Source organism: Cricetulus griseus, chromosome 2 (genome assembly GCF_003668045.3).
Source record: "Cricetulus griseus strain 17A/GY chromosome 2, alternate assembly CriGri-PICRH-1.0, whole genome shotgun sequence".
NCBI lineage: Eukaryota > Metazoa > Chordata > Mammalia > Rodentia > Cricetidae > Cricetulus > Cricetulus griseus.
The window spans coordinates 401221581-401239260 of NC_048595.1; the positions used below are offsets into that span (position 1 = coordinate 401221581).

The 17680-nt window shown below is 37.8% G+C and overlaps 1 non-coding gene across 1 annotated transcript; it reads right to left on the minus strand.

Annotated features, from left to right (window-relative positions):
- Window positions 1-16181: 16181 nt before the first annotated feature.
- Window positions 16182-16288, minus strand: LOC113831925. The gene has a single exon (XR_003481761.1). It is a non-coding gene; the product is annotated as a U6 spliceosomal RNA (small nuclear RNA).
- Window positions 16289-17680: the final 1392 nt, after the last annotated feature.

A 17680-nucleotide genomic window follows, 5' to 3' on the forward strand; every position in this document is an offset into this window, starting at 1 on the left:
TCCTGAGCAAATTGTGAGCACATGAAGGGGGGGGGAGGGAGCTAGGAGAATGAGAAGGGAAAAAGAGGAGGGATGCAGAGGACATGAGGAAGCAGAAAGGTTGAGTCAGGGGAAGAATAGAAGATAACAAGAATGGAGATACCATAATAGAGGGAGACATTTTAGGTTTACAGAGAAATCAGGCACTAGGGAAATGTCTGGAGATCTACAAAGATGATACCAACTAACAATCTAAGCAACAGAGAAGAGGCTACCTTAAATGCCCTCCCCTGATAATGAAATTGATGACTGACTTATACACCACCCTATAGCCTTCATCCAGCAGCTGGTGGAAGTAGAAGCAAACACCCACAACTAATCACTGGACTGAACTGGAATCCAGTTGCAGAGAAGAATGAGTGATGGGCAAAGTCGTCCAGATCAGGCTGGTGAAACACACAGAAACAGATGACCTGAACAATGGGGAGCTCTTGGTCCCCAGACTGATAGCTGGGTTACCAGCATCAGACTGATCCAGACCCCAGGAATGTGGGTTTCAGTGAGGAGACTTTGGAAATCTGTGGGTCTCCTATAGTAGTTCAGTACTTATCCCTAGCATAGGTGTGGACTTTGGGAGCCCATTCCACAGAGTAATACTCCCTGAGCCTAGACACACGGGCAGGGGTGGGGGGAAGGGGGCCACTAGGCCCTGTCCCAAAAGATATGATAGACTCTGATGACTCCCTATAGAAGAATTCACCCTCCCTGGGGAGCAGAAAGGATATGTGATAGGTAGGGTTTTAGTTGGGGGTGGGATTGGGGAGGAGAGGAGGGAGTGGGAACTGGGATTGACATGTAAAACAATCTTGTTTCTAATTCAAATTAAAAAAAACATGAATATAATCCATAGGGAAAATGACAACTTTACTTTCCTGGTCCTTACATAGTACACCATTACAGAAAATCACAGTTTTTTGTTTGACTCAGTTCCAAAACCAAAGAGGTCAGATATGTATTCTTATATCAGTCTTTGTTAGCCTCAAGACACCTTAGGCACAGAGAGACTCTGCCAGGCTGCTTAGGTCATTGTTTCTCTACATCATAAGATAGAACTACCTCAGTCTCTGAAGTTTAATGTTTGGTGCTCAGAGCTGTTGTGGTCCTAAATTGTCAACCTTTTATTTATCTATTTGTCAAATCATGTATTAATGAAAACATTATGATAAAACATTTTATCATAAGCTTATACATTTAAAATCTCATAGCCTTGTAAATTTAAACATTTTAAAGGCTATTCCTTAAAAAAATCCAGTTTTTTCCAATTTAATTTTATGTAAAATTCAAAAATTTTCTCTTAAATTTCAAAGCTTCCAATTGCATCTTCCTGCAATATCAAAAACAAAAAACCTTTTCTTTTTTACTTCAAGAGGGAAGATATAGGGCACAACAATAAAATGCACAGGGAACAATCAAGTTCAAACAAGGCAAACAATTGAATTCTTAATATCTGGGATTCCTTTGGGGCCTGGGTCACCACTCTGGCTCCACCCGTGGCAACATACATAGTCTGCTCTCTAGATCCCAGACAAACCTCGGACTCTTTCATGTCTTTAAAACTAATACCATCTTGTTTTCTCTTTTATTATACTGTTTGGCTGTCTGGAAGGTATGTTCTCATATATGAATACCTGAAGGTGCCATATGGAGGTGCAGTTTTAATACCGTATTAAACAAGCATTGTTTTTTTAAATTATAATTTCACATGTCAATCCTTTCTCCCTCTCCCCTCTTCCCCCTCTGCTCCCCATAGAGGGTAGGACCATCCATGGGGGGGGGGCTCCCCAAATTCCACAACATCATCCTGGGCCGGGTCTAGGACCTCCCCCATATGTCCAGGCCAAGAGCATCCCTTCACATGGGATGGGCTCTCAAAGTCCCTTCTTACACCAGGGAAAATACTGATCCACTACCAGAGGCCGCATAAGGTGCGAGACCTCTTGGTTGACATCCTCTTTCAGGGGTCTGAATCAGTCCTGTGATGGCCTCCCAGATAGCAGACTGGGGGCCATGTGCTCCCCCTTGTTCAGGCCAGCTGTTGCTGTGAGATTCACCAACCGGTCCTGACCCCCTTGATCTTCATTTCTCTCTGTCTGCAACTGGGTTCCAGAGTTCAGTTCAGTGAATAGCTGTGGGTGTCCTGCCTCTGCTTCCATCAGCCACTGGATGAGGGCTCTAGGATGGCATAAAGAGTAGTCATCAATCTCATTATAGGGGAAGGGAGTTTAGGTTATTCTCTCCACCATTGCCTGGATTGTCAGTTTGTGCCATCATCCTTGTAGATCTCTGGAAATCTCTCTAGTGCCAGATCTCTCCTCGGACCTATAATGGCTCCCTCTCTTATGATATCTCTCTATCTGCTCTCCTCTATTCTTCCCCCAACTCAACCTTTCTACTCTTCCATTTCCTCCTCTCCCCTCCTCTTCTTCTCCTCACATTCTGCCAGTTCCCTCTCCCCTACCCTCATGCTCTGAATTAGCTCAGGAGATCCTGGCCCTTCCTATTCTCCCGGGACCATGCATTTTTCTCTTAGAGTCCTTCTTGCTTCCTAGTTCCTTTGGTGAAGAGGATTGTAGCCTGGTAATCCTGTGCTCTATGTCTACCTTTCATATATGAGTGAGTACATACCATGTTTGTCTTCTTGTGACTGGGTTACCTCACTCAGGATGGTTTCTTCTAGTTCCATCCATTTGCCTGTGAATTTCAAGATTCCGTTGCTTTTTTCTGCTGAGTAGAAAAAAGTAGGATTTCTCATCTATTAGCTCAGTCTTAATTATCATAAATCTATATATTTTATAAGACTTATCTTATCGGACACCTTCCATTGGTGCCATCCCTTGCCAGTGATTCACATGGTGCTGCTGGAGGAGGCAAAGGGGAAAAAGGAAAGGACCACATCCTATTTCTCCTTCCTTAAATATGAGTCTCCTTGCTATGTCACTTCCTTCCTGGATCACCACTTCTCTACTACATTTCCCAGAATCCTCCTCAATTCCTAGTCCTGCCTAACTTGCTGCCTCATTGGCCAAACAGTACTTTATTTATCATCCAGTAAGACAAACACATACAAAGAAGTACTTTCCCCATCATTCAGTGTAGCTGGATTTATGTTGAGATCTTTGATCCATTTGGACTTAAGTTTTGTGCATGGTGACAGATATGGATCCATCTGCAGTCCTCTGCATGTCCAAATCCAGTTGTGCCAGCATCATTTGTTGAAGATGGTATCTTTTTTCCATTTCATAGATTTAGCATCTTTGTTGAAAATCAGGAGTTCCTAGGTGTGTGGGTTAATATGAGGATTTTCAATTCCATTCCATTGGTCTATCTGTCTATTTTTGTGCCAATACCAAGCTGTTTTCAGGACTATGGCTCTATAATAGATCTTGAAGTCAGGGATGGTGATGCCTCCAGAGGTTCCTTTGTTGTACAGGGTTGTTTTTGCTATCCTGGGCTTTTTGTTTTTCCATATAAAATTAAGTATTGTTCTTTCAAGGTCTGTGAAGAACTGTGTTGGAATTTTGATGGTGATTGGGTTGAATCTATAGATTGATTTTGGTAAGATTGCTGTTTTTACTATGTTGATTCCACCTATCCAAGAGCATAGGAGATCTGTCCATTTTATGGTATATTCTTTAATTTATTTCTTTAAAGACTCAAAGTTCTTGCTCTACAGGTCTTTCACTTTCTTGGTTAGTGTTACCCCGAGATATTTTATGTTGTTTGTGGATATTGTGAAAGGCGATGTTTCTCTGATTTCTTTCTCATTCTATCTGTATATAGTAGGGCTACTGACTTTTTAAAGTTAATTTTGTATCCTGCTACCATGCTGAAGGTGTTTATCAGCTGTAGGAGTTCCCTGGTAGAGTTTTTTGGGTCACTTATGTAGACTATCATATCATTTGCAAATAGTGAAAGCTTGACTTCTGCATTTCCAATTTGTGTGCCCTTGATCTCCTTTTGTTATCTTATTACTCTAGCTAGGATTTCAAGTACAATATTGAAGAGATATGGAGAGAGTGGACAGCCTTGTCTTGTTCCTGATTTTAGAGGAATTACTTTGAGTTTCTCTGCATTTAGTTTGATGTTGGCTGTTGGTTGCTATATATTGCTTTTTATCATAGTTAGATATGTTCCTGTTATTCCTCTTCTCTCCAAGATCTTTATCATGAAGGAATGATGGATTTTGTCAAAGGCTTTTTCAGCATCTGGTGAGATGATGATATGGTTTTTCTTATCAGTATGTTTATATGGTGGATTACATTGATGGATTTTCGTATGTTGAGCCATCCTTGCATCCCTGGGATGAAGCCTACTTGATCATGATGGATGATTTCTCTGATGTGTTCTTGGATTCGATTCACCAATATTTTGTTGAATTTTTTGCATCGATGTTCATGAGGGATATTGGTCTGTAGTTCTCTTTTTTAGTTGTATGTTTGTGTGGCTTGGGTATCAAAGTAATTGTGGCCTCATAAAAAGAATTTGGCAATGTCCCTCTTGTTTCTATTGTGTGGAACAATTTGAGGAGTTCTGGTATTAGATCTTCTTTGAATTTCTGATAGAATTCTCCAGTGAAGCCATCTTGCCCTGGGCTTTTTTGGTTGGAAGGCTTTTGATGACTGCTTGTATTTCATTAGGGGTTATAGGTCTATTTAAACTGCTTATCTGTTCTTGGTTTAATTTTGGTAAGTGAAATATATCCAGAAAATTGTCCATTTCCTTTAGATTTTCAAATTTTGTGGAGTACAGGTGTCAAAGTATGATCTGATGATTCTCTAGATTTCCTCAGTGTCTGTTGTTATATCCCCCTTTTCATTTTTGATTTTGTTAATTAGCATGCTCCCTATCTGCCTTTTGGTTAGTTTGGATAGAGGTTTGTCTATCTTGTTGATCTTCTCAAAGAACCAATTTTTTGTTTCATTGATTCTTTGTAATGTTTTCCTAGTTTCTACTTTATTAATTTCAGCCCTCAGTTTGAGTATTTCCTGGTGTCTACTCCTCCGTGGTGAGTTTGCTTCTTTTTGTTCTAAATTTTTCAGTTGTTCTGTCAATTCTCTAGTGTGACTATTCTCCAGTTTCTTCATGTGGGCACTTAGTGCTATGAACTTCCCTCTTAGCACTGCTTTCAGAGTGTCCCATAAATTTGGGTATTTTGTGTCTACATTCTCATTAAATTCTAGGAAGTCTTTAATTTCATTTTTTAATTTCTTCCTCAACCCAGGAATGGTGCAATTGGGTGTTATTCAATTTTCCATGAGTTTGTAGGTTTTCTGCAATTTGTATTGCTGTTGAATTCTAACTTTAAAGCATGGTGATCTGATCAGATACAGGGGATTATTTTAATTCTTTGTATGTGTGGAGGTTTGCTTTGTTGCCTACTATGTGGTCAATTTTAGAAAAGGTTCCATGTGGCACTGAGAAGAAGGTATATTCTTTTGTGTTTGGATGGAAGGTTCTATAGATATCTGTTAAACCCAGTTGGGTCATAACTTCAGTTAGTTCCTTTGTTTTTTTGTTAATTTTCTGTCTGGTGGTCCTGTCTAGTGGTGAAAGAGGGGTGTTGAAGTCTCTTACTATAAGTGTGTGGGGTTTTATGTGTGGCTTGAGCTTTAGTAATGTTTCTTTTACAAATGTGGGTGCCTTTGTATTTGGGGCATAGATGTTCAGGATTGAGACTTCATCTTGATGGACTTTTCCTGTGATGAGTATGAAATGCCCTTCTTCATCCCTTTTGATTGATTTTAGTTTGAAGCCTAATTTGTTAGATATTAGGATTGCTACATCAGCTTGTTTCTTGGGTCCATTTGATTAGAAAATCTTTTCCTAACCCTTTACTCTGATTTAACGCCTGTCTTTGAAGTTGAGATGTGATTCTTGTATACAGCAGAAGCATGGATTCTGTATTCGTATCCATTCTGTTAGCCTGTATCTTTTTATAGGCAGGTTAAGACCATCTACATTGAGGGATATTAATGTCCATTGATTGTTGATTCTTGTTTGTTTTGGATTATTGCTGGTGGTGTCATTGTGTGTGGATTTCACCCTCCTGTTTCTTTTTGTGTTTGGTAAAGCTGGATTATCTATTACCTATATTTTTGTGAGTGTAGTCATATTCGTTGGGTTGGAGTTTTCCCTCTAGGACTTTCTGTAGTGCTGGATTTGAGGATATGTATTGTTTAAATCTGGTTTTGTCACGGAATATCTTGTTTTCTTCATCTATAATGATTGAAAGCTTTGCTGTTTATAGTAGTCTTGGTTGGCTTCCATGTTCCCTTAGTGTTTGCAGGACATCTATCTAGGACCTTCTGGCTTTCAAAGTTTCCATTGAGAAATCAGGTATGATTCTGACATAGTTCTGCCTTTATATGTTAGTTGTTCTTTTTCCTTTGCTGCTCTTAATATTCTTTCTTTATTCTGTATGTTTGTGGTTTTGATTATTATGTGGTAAGGGGTCTTTTTTCTGTGTTTGTTCTACTCTATTTGATGTCTGTCAGCTTCTTGTACTTTCATTGGTATGTCTTTCTTTAAGTTGGGAAAATTTTCTTCTATGATATTGTTGAATATGTTTTCTGTACCTTTGAGCTGTCTTTCTTCACCTTCTTCTATACCTATTATTCTTAGATTCGGCCTTTTCATTGTATCCCATATTTTCTGGGTATTTTGTGTTAGAGATTTGTTGGACTTGAGATTTTCTTTGGCCGATGACTGTATATCCTCTAGCAAGTCTTCAACACCTGAGGTTCTCTCTTCCATCTCTTGAATTCTATTGGTTATACTCACATCCTTATATCCAGCCTTTGTATTTCCAGCATCCTCTCCTTCTGTGTTTTCTTTATTGTTTCTATTTCAGTTTTCATGCCTTGAACTGTTTCCAGTGCTTCCTTCACTTGTTTGGTTGTTTTTTCTTTAGATTCTTTAAGAGAATTACTTATTTCTTGAAATTTTTTGTTATTTCTTCTATTTCTTTAACAGATTTTCTTGTTTCCTCTTTAAGGGTCTCGGACATCTTCATGAAGTAGATTTTTAGGTCTGTCTCTTCTTCTTTTTTTGTGCTTTTCAGATCTTGCTGGTGTGGAATCCCTAGATTCTGTTGGTGTCATGGGTCTTTCTGTTGATTGTGTTCTTATTCAGTCATCTCTTCTTCCAGTGGGTGCAGGTGGGGTCTCTCTATCTCCCATTGTCACCTGGTGGTATGTGTGAGCCAAGACTTCAATGTCTGCAGATATAGATGGTCTTGCCTCTCCTGGTAGTCTCCTCACTCAGGAGAGGTAGGGGTGTCAGTGGGGGAAAGAAGAGTGAGGCATTTCCAGACTCAGGAATGTCCTTCCTGTCTGGGTGGGTCCACTCTATGCTGGCGGCTTGGTTCTCTGCAGCTGCAGACCCAGAGAGATCCTGGGGTGATGGGGACCTTGGGCAGGAGTAGAGCTCAGGAGAGTTCAGGCACAAGCTTTGTTTTTAAAATTTATCTTTCATAAATCCTGTTTTCAAAACAGAACAAGAGTTATTATACAGCAGTCCATCTCAATCCAAAGTATCTTGGAGACCTGTTGTTATCTACTTGGTCTGGTAATACCATGTGGTTGCTCTTAATCAAAATAAAAGTGAAGCCATAAGACATCCTCTCCAGCCATATCAAATATGGCTGACAGTCATCTGGCTACTTAAAGATGTCGGCAAGCCACGTGTTGCTCATATCCCAAAACAGAAGCATACCACATTAAGTATACCTATATGTAGAATTTTAATCATACACAATAAACTTACAAATCTTGAGCTATAGAAAGTTCATCTAGTAGTTTTAGGTAATTAAATGAAGCCAATAATCTCTTTAGCTGTTCTCACCATGTCACAGTCCTTGACTCTGGACGAAAGACCAAAGACGTTAAAAAGCATGCCTGAGTCTGGGAAAGGAAAAGGTATAACTCAGTTTCAGAGTCAGCCTTTAAAAGGGTAGAACAGCATAAAACAACCTTAATATTATCCATACCATTTGAATTCCTATTACATTAGATCCAGGGTCCAGAAAGCTCATAGGTAAATTCTGAGCCCTGGTGGCTAACAGCAAGAGAAAGCACAATAAGTGCACACATTCAAGACCAGTCAGAACATGGTGGCCACCATATATTCATACATTTTGTCCAACATACAAAACTTTCTCTACCTCATCAGAAAATGCAGACCCACCTCTACACACAAAACAGAAGACAAATTTTTCCCTATATCTTCCAGTGTTGTAATTCCAGTTGGGGCGTGAGGGGTCATAATGGAACCTTCTGATTGGCCAGATGTTGTAAAAGCAGTGGTTGGGGTAATGGCACAAACCACCACAGTAAGTGGCCACATGGCATGATGCAGGAGTTGGAGTTCTAGCTGAACAAGTTGGAATTCTAGCTGAGCCCTGGGCCTTTCTTTCTTTCTCTCTTTCTTTCTTTCTTTCTTTCTTTCTTTCTTTCTTTCTTTCTTTCTTTCTTTCTCTCCTTCCTTCCTTCCTTCCTTCTTCCTTCTTTTCTTCCTTTCTTTCTTTTTTATATCTTTGAAGTTTACAATTATATATCTTACAACAATTTCTCAGACCCCCTCATAATTAGCATAGACTTTAAATTTTTTTCCCATCTAATCATTTACCAGAGACATGAGGGGTTTCTATTGAGAACAGTCATTGTAAGGCATGCTCCTTTACATACCTTACAGTAAAAAGTTACACCTGAAGCCTATTTTCTCTTTAATATGAAATCTGTTAGTTTTCTTTTAAAAAATACATTTTTATTTAAATTAAAAACAACCTTATTTTTTATACCAATCCCAGTTCCCTCTCCCTCCCATCCTCCCATGCCCCCCACCAACCTCCCATCCCACCCCCACCCCATCCACTCCCCAGGGAGAGTGAGGCCTCCCATAGGGGATCATCAAACTCTGTCCCATCATGTCCAATCAGGGGCAAACAAACACATCCTGACACATTTCATGCCTGTGTACCTCCCACATGCATGTGATCATGCACATTGGGTGTAATTATTTCAAACAAACTTGATTAGGAGAGTGAAAACATATGGCTTGTTATTTCCCAAGAACTACAGCTCCCAACATTCCAGGAAGTTATCCTGTCCTTGGGCAAATGAGGCTTACAGGTTAACTTTGGCTCTTACAGTTGTTTTTCTGGTTGTCTTTTGTTAACATGAAAAACATAAGTCATTCCATTTATATTGTTAACATATTCATCTGATGCACTTTCAACTACAAAAATATTGTTGTATTTATCTAAATTTCTCTGTTACACTTTTCCAGAGTTAGTAATTTCCTTTCCTTATACAATCTTATTTTCATTTGATGTTCCTTCTGTTTCTAAAGCAACTAATTTTCTGTTCATAAAATCTCCCACCATGTTTCCCAATAAATTTATTTCTTCATGAATTCTGAAATCTATTGCTTTGTTCTTTTTAAAATCTGCTCTAAAATATCACAATGAAATTGATAACCTCATCTCTAACCCATTAAAACAATCCATTAAGAGATCTTCTTTCATGGGGATCTCAGAAGAGGAGACTGGCATTCCTGAATGAAAGGATGGCATGCTGTAAAAATCATTTTATAAAAGTAGCACCTCACCAAAAGTACAATTTATTCTCAAATTATGGAGTAGTCATGGAAGCTTCTGAGGAGAAAGAAGAGAGAGAGAGAGAGAGAGAGAGAGAGAGAGAGAGAGAGAGAGAGAGAGAGAGAGAGAAGTCCCCCTGGGATTCATTCAGGGAACAAATGAATAAACATGCCTGTGTAGACAGCCTAGATTTGTCTCTGCACAGCTCCAAAGCAGGCTAGAAGACCAGCTCAAGGAATGGCTTTTTCCTCAGTAACAAAGACGTGAATAGAGAGGACTATTAGTTTGTGGAAACAGCTATAAATTTTAAAACTAATAAATTCAGCACAGACCTGGCATTCTTGGCCCTTTAAAGTAGCAGATCCATGTTTGTAGCTTCGGGTTGGAGTAACTATTATTTAGCTTTAATCTGCTTATTTATAGTTAAGATAACAACTAGGTAATACCCTTCCCCTTCAGAGAACAAGCAAAGGAAGAGCCATAGAGCCTAGCCTAGTACCTCTGAGCAGCACAAATCAGGGTGCTCACATTCTCTCTCTTCATTATTGTTTTCTAAGCATAAGAAAATCAAATTAAATTCTACATAATTTCTCCCAGATTGAATCCATGTCCTTAGGAAGGACAAATTCTTTCTCTGCTACCTAAATCATGGCCTTTGACCAGAGAGCTAATGACTGAGCTCATGTTTGCCAGGGCTACATCCCTACTGGCTCACTTTGAGCAATGCTTGGGCATTTCCATCATTTCATGATCAGATTTACTATTTCCATCATTCATTTTAAAAGCCTTTTCCTTTCAACACCCTGCCCCACATTACCTGCTAGCTGCCCCTTGAGCCCCAGTGTGAACTGCTCAACCAAGTATTCTTACTGCTTACTGGCTTACCACTGACCAACCAGGCAGGGCTCTGCACCAATGTCAGCTATTTTGTGAGTACCTTCTTAAGTATCTTATGGGAAACAAACCTAACCTTACTCTAAGAATCCCTATGTCTACTCTGCTTTATTTTTCTCCAGTACTAATCATCACTTGACATGCTAGGTATTCTGTGTGATATGTCTTCACACATGTGTGCATGTATGGCTATGCATGTATGTGTGGAGGTGTTTTTCCTCACATTTTTGACACAGAGTCTCTCACTGACATAGAACTTCCCAAATAGACTAGGTTGCCTGGCCAGGGAATCACAGTGATTTTCCTAATTCTGTATCCTCAGCACTGGGATTATAAAAACATCTCACCATGCCTGACTTTCTCCACATAGACTCTGAAGATTCAACTCAGGTCCAAATGCTTGCAAGAAAAGTGCTTTACTAACTGACCTGTCTTCCAAACTAATGCATAATAAATATTTTCTTATTTTTTTGTTAATTACTCTGTTTACTAGGAAAATAATTCCTACAAGGATATATTTTATTTGTTTTATATTATTGTTTACTCGGGACATAAACTACCATCTTATGTAGAGTGAATACTTGGTAAATATTTATTAAAGGAGTTATCCAACACTTAATTTTTTCCTCCAACTTTCTTTACTGTTCAATATACTTCCCTACTACCTTTGACCTAGGATCACTTGGCCACCTAGCCGTAAAGAAATGGTGATAACAAAAAGTTTGCTAGCTAGTTTACTGGGGGGTCAAGGAAGAATTAAATGAGTGAAAAGACAATAGGTCTTATCAGAGAGGGTACAGAGCACAGGGATTGAACCACAGACAGCAGCAGCAGTACTGAACAACTTCCTTCCTCTACACTTTGCACCGAAAACAGAGCCTTCATCAGAACTCAACAAATTAAACAACCACCATTTTCAGCAATTAAAATATTTTATTTCCTGATTGTAAATGTTGGTCTTTCTAAACTGTGTATACTTGATGTAAAAAGCTAAGCTGCATCTTGTTTCTTGAGAGAAGATGACACGAACATAAAAGATACAGGTAAATGTGCTTAGCTGGATTGTATTAGACACTAATTACACTGAAAAACAGCAATGGCCACGTGAAACCAGCGGTGCTTTCTCTCTGGTTACCCTGGGCTTAGAGCCATGTATGGAGAGAACAGCAAGTCGCCAAGCATTGACCAAATTAATAAAATAGTAAGGAGATGGAGGGGGCAGTCAAAAGTTCAGAATGAAGAGAGCACAATTTCTTGGCCTCATGATGTGTAGAAGCCAATTGCTAATCATGACCATCTTCCTCTGGATGATCACCTATAAAGTGTTGCTGGCTGCCAAAGGCAAATATATTAAAAGCTCTCAGCAGGATTTCAATTACTTCATTTCTCTAAAATAAAATCCTAAGGTTTTACCACATTTTTCATAACTACTAATACCATAACCACTAGTAATTATGTAATTTTATTTTAAATAATTTTCATCTGAAAAACTCATCCTAAATATTTAAGCTAATTTTAATTTACTGAGTATGTCACAGTAATTAATCACTGTGAAACTGAATATAAAACAGAAACTTCAAGTCCCAAAGAATTTTTTTGTTAAGAAATACATTAAATATTCTTGAGAGAATGATCCCTGGAAATCCAGCATTCTAATAAATGCTTGTAAATCATTGTGAAATAAGATAAGAGTGTACAGAGTTTGGAAGTGGTACTTATCCCAAGAAGCCAAGTTCCAAAAAACCCATCTAAATTTGATTTAGATTAATTTGATTACTCACCACATTTCATGGGCACTACTGGTTTAAAAAAATAGATAACCTTAAACTAGAATCAGGATCAGCATATATCAAATATAAAAGAAAATAACAATGATGAACGATTCTAAATCTTCCATCTTGGGGTTTCTAGAGTTGTGACATTATTAGATCTCTTGTAGTAACTGTAAAGCACTTACCAGAAAGAAAAAATAGTATATCCAAAATTCTTTAATGGGTTTATATACAACCTCTGTGCTAGGATTCTTTGAGGAACCACTCACTATACATGCATTGTACATAATATGATCACATGTGTGTATAAGTGATCTTTGTGGGTCTAAATTATTAGATTGGTTTTATTTACCTGTTTTCATCAAAAAAGATGAAATTCATTGGTTCTTTGATGATATGAAAAATACATTGCCACATTTAACCCTCACAAAAAGGCTTGGGGGCAAGTTACTCTTATTTCCCTATGGAAGGAAAGAAACACATACAGCATGAACAAGGCAATAATCTCTCTCCACGCTATGAATTTATAGTTAAAAAGAGGTTAATAGTCTGGTACATTTGTGTTATAAAACTATTAAGTATAACACGTGCTATATATATGTATTCAGTATAAGTATATTCAGTGCTAATTGGATTGAGGCCTATAGGGAAAGGGAAGCCACTAAGGATGGAAACAGACATGGATGACTCCATAAAAAGGAAAATTAAATTAAGCTGTGAGACATAGACATAAAATATGGTGAATTTACAAGTAAATAACATTTTAAGCAATTAAAAGAGCATAATTATAATTATAGCCAGATAAAAGAACATGGTGAAATAGAATATTTTTCCATGAATACTTCCAATTTGTATCTTTCCCCCAATATGAAGCTATCATTTATTTAGAAAACAATTCTGAAAACTGTACAAAGTAATATCTTCAAATTTTCTATATATTCTAAGTTTTCTTATATATTTCTACACATAAAATATGCATCCTTTGATTACAGTAACAGTCATTTTAGTTTGGAATATACAATAAAACATAAACTTATAATTGAAAAAAATCTAATTTGCACTCTATATATTTATCTTTTTTAATGTACTATAGTGAAATATTCAAATTCAGGAACTTTATAAAGTTAGCTTCAAGTTCTTGGGACTAAACATCTGAACAGCATAATATTGGCTTTCACCAGCACCCTGGTGGATATGGCAAATGGCATCATGGCAAGGGTAAGTACCTGTGAGAGGGAGATGTAACCTTCCAAAGCAGGAAGTCTGGTGAGAATCAGAGGTCATGTTTTTGTTTTATAGCAGTTTTATTATGAAAACTAGTCACAGGCCCATAAATTCATCCTAAGGCAATATTGCTATGATCATGACTTCCCCACAAGGTCTCATGTCTTAAAGGCTCCCTACCTATCTATACTGCTACACTGAAGACTAGTATTCCAAAGCAGAATCTCTTGAGAAAAGAATATATCCAAATTCTACCACCAAGACTCTTCTTTCTACTGGTTGATAAATTTAAATTTTAAAAATCTTAAGCAAGGGGCCAACTAGATGGTTCAGCACTTAGTAACACTTGCTGCACTTGCAGAGGATCCAGGTTCATTTCCCAGAATCCACATTGTGGCTTGTAACTCCACATAGAGGGATACTGTCTCAGCCTAGACACACAGAGGAGGGTCTAGGCCCTGCTCCAAATGATATGACAGACTTTGAAGATTCCTCCATGGAAGGTCTCACTCTCCCTGGGGAGCAGAAAGGATGGCGAGGGAGTCGGTGGGGGCAGGGGAGGAAGGGAGGGAGAGGGAACTAGGATTGACATGTCAAACAAGCTTGTTTCTAATTTAAATAAAAAAGGGGGAAATATGCCACAAGAAAAAAAAAACCTTCAAATTTCAGAGGATGCAATGCTCTCATCTGTCCTCAGCAAGCACCAGGCATACACATGTGTGTAGGATACATGCAAGTAGAGTACTTATGCATGCAAAAACACATATTAAAACATAAAACATTAAGCTAAACAAACTATAATTCAGTGTTGACTGGATTGCTATCACTCCCAGAGGGGAAGGGAAGCCACCATGAATGAAAGCAGGTTAGAACGATCTTATGAAGACAATAAAACTAAACTGTGAGAAATGGATATATGACTTTGATAAATGAAAGATATTTGAGGTAAAGAGAAGAGTATAATTATATTTAATACAGAAATAGAATACATGTTGGTAGTATGATTTTTAAAACAGAAATTACATGATTATCTAAGCAATTTAAAAACATACCACACATATCCAAAAGGGTAACTTCATAAATTCATCTGAAGAAAAATGCCATATACTAAGAAGATCTAACTACTAGGAAAGGATGGTAAACAACTAAGGAAAGAATTTTTCCTTTCAGATATTGACTGCTGTTCAGAAAGTTTATGTTGACTCCTTGTTTATTTTGCTTATTTCAAAACAATGGAACCTATCCCTAACAACGATAGCATATGTTCCATTCAGACAGACTGTGTGCTCTGAAAGTTTTAATTCTAGTGATGCTGACACCTATCCATGATACATCATGCAATGTAAGAACTTTTTTATTCAGTGTAAAATCAGCCTCAGTATATACAACAAATGAGCTCAGGGTCTCAGTTGGTATTCAGTTTACAGTCATGCCGAGGTCATCCCAAACTTGGTAGACATAAGAACTCTCTAGTTGTCACTTAGACCCAAAAGAAGCACATTGATAAACAAGGACATCTGTTCAACTATGTTTATAGTGGCATTATTGGTAATAGCCAGAACCTGGAAGCAACCTAGATGCCCCTCAACTGAAGAATGGATAGAGAAAATGTGGTACATTTACACAATGGAGTACTACTCAGTGGGAAAAATGAAACAAAACAAAACAAAACAAACAAACAAACAAAAACAATGGAACCTTGAAATTCCCAGGCAAATGAATGGCACTAGAAGAAACCATCCTGAGTGAGGTAACTCAGTCACAAAAAGACAAGAAAGATACACACTCATTCATATATGGATTTTAGAAATAGAGTAAAGGATTACCAGCCTACAATCCACACCACCAAAGAAGCTAGGAAACAAGGAGGACCCTAAGAGAGACTTACATGTTCCCCTGGAGAAGGGGAAAGGGACAAGGTCTCCTGAGCAAACCTTTTTTTAAAAAGCCTCTTAAAATCTCACTCTTCAAGAACATGTTTGGGCTAGGCATGATGTAGCATACCTTTAATCCCAAAACTTGAGAGGCAGAGGCAGGGAATCTCAGAGTTCAAGGCCAACCTGGTCGCTATACTAATTTCTCAGCTACCCAGGGCTAGATAGTAAGACTTTTTCATGAAAAAAGAAAAAACATGTTTGTATGTTTGACTAGAAGAGATGTCCAATCGTGGACACATGTGTAATTGCTTCCCCAGTAAAAAATCGTTCCTTGTCAAAGCACAAGAAACTCAGTAGTAGCAAATAGTGGCACAGTCCTTTGAAAATTTCTCATACGTTAATTTCCATAAATGTCAATAACATGAAAGACTGTATACAAATTTTGTTTGTTTTAGAAAATCCAAAATCTGAAGAAAACTTTGTAAATATATTTTATTTATTGAAATTTATTAGGGATTATGTCTGTTTCTCAGAAACAGTTTTGGCTCCTTTGCTCACCCCTCCTCCCTCTCCTCAACTAGATTCCAGGAGTATGGTTCAGTGCTTAGCTGTGGGTGCCTGTTTCTGCTTCAATCAACTACTGGGTGAAGGCTCTAGGAATGGTAACCAAGATAGGCATCAATCTCATTATAGGGGAAGGGAAACAAGATTCTCTAGTTGCCTAGATTCTTAGTTGGGTCATCCCTGTGGATCCCCTAACATTCCTCCTGTGTCAGACCTCAAAAATAGGAAAGCTTCACGAATTTGCATGTCATCCTTGTGCAGGTGCCATGCTAATCTTCTCTGAATTGTTCCAATTTTAGTATATGTGCTGCCAAAGTGAGCACTGTTTTTATTTCTTAACTTTCTCTCTACCTCGTGTTTTTTTCTAACGCTTCTTGTCTCCTTATTTTTTAAACTATTTTCAAACCACTTGTAGATTAACAAGTGTTCAGTTTTAGTCTACTTAGAAGGAAGGTATAAATGTCACTCTATAATCATAGATCACATCTTATTTACAAGCTTTCCTAGTGTTTTTATGTCACCAGCCATTTTTATTATACATAGATAATTAATGATTTTCCTCACATAAATGTTGTTTTAATGCTTATATTATTGTATCATTGATTTTTATTGTAATTTTTCCTCCAGTCATTATACTAAGAGATAAGTTGGCACCCATGCCTCATGCCAAAGACTATGAGTACCATATAATAAATTGTACTAAATCTGTCCAAAAATAAAACAAAAATATCACTCTTGAGGAGAATGCAAAGCCCCCTCCCTACCTCAGTAATTGAGGAAAGGGAAAAGAAATTACTTTGATCCAAAGGCAGCATGCAAGGACGCGAAAGCTTGGCGTTCAGAATAGGATAGCCAGAGGGAGCTGTGCAAGTGGATGATGTCCAGGGAGCTAAGTATTCTAAAGACAAAGCAGGGCTCCTTTTCTTGCACAAGGAGAAACTATTGATGGTCCCTTGTCTACTCAGGAACCTTCTTAAGGTCATCTTACCTCCCACCTCTTGCAGAGATCCTGGGGCCTCACCATTCACTGTTTGAGAATTGTTCCGATTGTTCCTTGGGTAAAGGACAATGTGACAGTAGCCAAATTGCCATGTGCATCTGATTATGAATGAGAATTAGGTTTGAGTTTCTCTAGTATTGATTTTAAAAATCTGTATCTCTAAATATCAAGACTGCCATTATCATAGTTGCTGTTTTATTACGAACAATAAAAGGTTCTTCATGATTTTACTTCAGAACAATACTTTGTATCTTTGTATAAAGATAGATACCAGGATTTGCTTTTTTTCAAGGAACTTAGAACATATTCATCAATATCAAAACCTAGCCTATGATGTTTATCTGGGAAATTGTTTGTGAAAAAAAGGATTTCTCTTTGGATAATTTCATTTAGAACCACTATCTGAGCTTCACTGCACTGTGGTTGGCATCACTATTCTTATATTTTGGTTTGCATCTTTGTCTGTTTTGTAGTTAATGCATGATCATATTGAGTCTGAGAGACTCATTTACATCTAGAACTATTTATATTTTATATCCTTGACATTTTGATTAAAAGTTTAAAGATCAACCTTGTAGACACCTACATTTCCCTGCATTATACACTTCCATCATTTTCTTATTGATGAGATATGGAAAAAAAGAGACACTCAGTGAGATTTAGTAATCAGATCAGGCTACGTACAAGGATACTGTTATTGTAGAACAGTAAGTGA